Below are 2559 nucleotides of genomic sequence, written 5' to 3' on the forward strand. Positions count from 1 at the left end.
GGGGGGGTCTCCCGTGGCAAAGTTTACTAACCGCTGAGCAGCCACACTGCTCCCAAAAGCAGCCACAGCACTCCTGGAAGTAGCCATGGCACTTCCAGAAGTGGCTGCAGCCTACATCCCTACATCTGGTAATCCCACTCCCTGGCCAGCGCTCATGGGAGGCACCAGAGTTCCTGCTTATCCCCCCATCCATCACCTAAGTGGGGAGCGTGGCCAGTCAGGGAGTGCACTGGTGCTCTCAGGGGGTGCTTGTGCACCCCTATGTACCCCCTACACATTGCCACTGGATCTGTTAGACAGTGTCTACCCCTCATTGTCACTAATGGTTCCTGCAAAAGTCTTCTGGGGAGAAATTGGTTCTTACCATGGGGAATCAGTATTCAAGGCATGCAGTCTCTGCACAGAAAGTCTGGAAAGGCTAGCAAGGGAGTTTCCCCAGGTATTCTCCGAGGAATTAGGAACTTACTCTGATCCACTTGTGACATTTCAAATGGATACTGTGATAGCCCCTATCTTTATGAAGGCTCAGAATGTACCTTTTGCACTGCGGCCGAAAATTGATGCAGAATTAGATCAGCTTATCACACAAGGGCTCCTCAAGCCAATCGTACATACAAGCTGGGCCACACCATCTGTTCCTGTTTTAAAACCTAATGGCAGTGTTTGCATCTGGGGGATTACAAGTGCATTATTAATAAAGCATTTAAGCAGGACCCACACCCAGTGCCTACCATTAACCAGTTACTGTCGTTCTTGCAGGAGGGAAGGTTTTTGCCAAACTTGACCTCGCTCAAGCCTATAGGCAATTGATGCTGGATGACAAGGCTGCTGAGGCCCAAACAATAATTACACACCGGGGAGCATTCTGGGTCAAGCGCCTCCAGTTTGGAATTTCTGTGGCATCAGGAATTTTCCAGCAGTTCATGGAGAAAATGCTAGCAGGAATTCCCGGGATTGTTCCATACTTTGATGATGTGTTGATCATGGGGCCATCTGAAAGACTCAGAGAAGTTTTACAGAGATTCGATAAAACAGGTATCAGAGTCAAAAGAGAGAGATGTCAACTGGGAGTGTCAAGAAATTGCTGACATCAGACCATGTCATTGTTCACTATGATGATCAGAAGCCACTGTCCATTACTTGTGATGCTTCACCATGTGGTGGTGGCGCTGTTCTCAGTCACACTCTGCCTGATGGCATGGAGGCACCTGTTGCTTTTTACTCAAGAACAATGACTTCGATCAAGAGGAACTGCACACAGATTGATAAAGAAGCATTGGCAATCATTGCAGGAGTTAAAAAAATTCACAATTACATTTATGACCACAAATTCAAAATTCGAACGGACCACAAACCCCTTCTTGGAATTTTGGACAAACCAACTCCTTCTATCTTGTCTCCCTGCATACAATGCTGGAGCATCATGCTAAATGCATACGACTATACACTCATGTACAAACCTGGGAAAATGATTGCAAATGCTGATGCACTGAGCTGCCTACCACTACAAATACCTGATTATTCTACTCCTCTGCCAGCAGAAGTCCTCATGCTGGAATCCATGCCAGAAGCCCTCTTCAGGTTGATCAGATAGCAAGGATGACTGCAAAAGACCCTATCCTTGCCCATGTCTTCAACTGGGTGTGGAAGGGCTGGCCTGCAGACAAATTGGCTGAGGAATTCAAGCCATTTTCATCATGTCAGCATGAGCTGTCTGCCCACAAGGATTGTCTCTTGTGGGGAAATTGTGTCGTAATTCCAGAAGCAGGATGCCAAATCATACTGACAACACTGCACACAACACTTTGGGATTTTTTTTGGATAAAGGCCCTCTTCTGCAGCCTTTATTGATTTGCATAAATAGTCCTATTGACTTCCGTAGCTTTGTTCCTTTGAGTATTACTCAGCTGTCCCAGCTGTGGAGCTCTTATGTACCCTGTTTATGGGATGTGGCTGCTGCTGTTGCATAAGGATATGAGTGTGTCAGCAGAGAGCAGAGGTCATCCTTCATCTTGAAAAGGAGGCTGCTGGACTAGAGACACAGGTTAAGGAGAAGTGTAAGTCGTAGCGAGCAAAGGTCAATATATAAAGTTCAAATGAAGGACAAATGTAATTCTTATAGTTTCATAATTTCATAGTAGCTAGGGTCAGGAGGGACCCAAACAGATCATCTAGCCTGACCCCCTGCCACAGGCAGGAATGAATGCTGGGTTCACAAGACCCCAGACAGGTGATCATCCAACCTCCTCTTGAATTTGCCCAAGGTAGTGGTGAGGACCACTTCCCTGGGAAGTTGGTTCCAGATTTTGGCCACCCTACCTGTAAAATATTGCCTTCTGATCTCTAACCTAAACCTATTCTCCATCAGCTTATTACCATTGTTCCTTGTCACTAAAGCTGGTGCTGGGGAGAAAAGGGCTCTACCTATTTGCTGTTGATCTCCCCTGATGAGCTTGTAGGCAGCCACCAGGTCCCCTCTTGCTGAGGCTGAACAGGTTCAGGTCCTTCAGTCTCTCTTCGTACGGCCTGTCCTGCTGCCCTCTCACCAAGTGGGTGGCC

At 47.1% G+C, this 2559-nt stretch overlaps 1 pseudogene; it reads left to right on the plus strand.

Moving 5' to 3' along the window:
* The window catches only part of LOC106722013, a 2413-nt pseudogene extending 562 nt beyond the window's left edge, over positions 1-1851 (plus strand).
* The last annotated feature ends 708 nt before the right edge of the window (positions 1852-2559 follow it).

The sequence above is a fragment of the Alligator sinensis genome, unplaced genomic scaffold, assembly GCF_000455745.1.
Source record: "Alligator sinensis unplaced genomic scaffold, ASM45574v1 scaffold54_1, whole genome shotgun sequence".
Classification (NCBI taxonomy): Eukaryota; Metazoa; Chordata; order Crocodylia; family Alligatoridae; genus Alligator; species Alligator sinensis.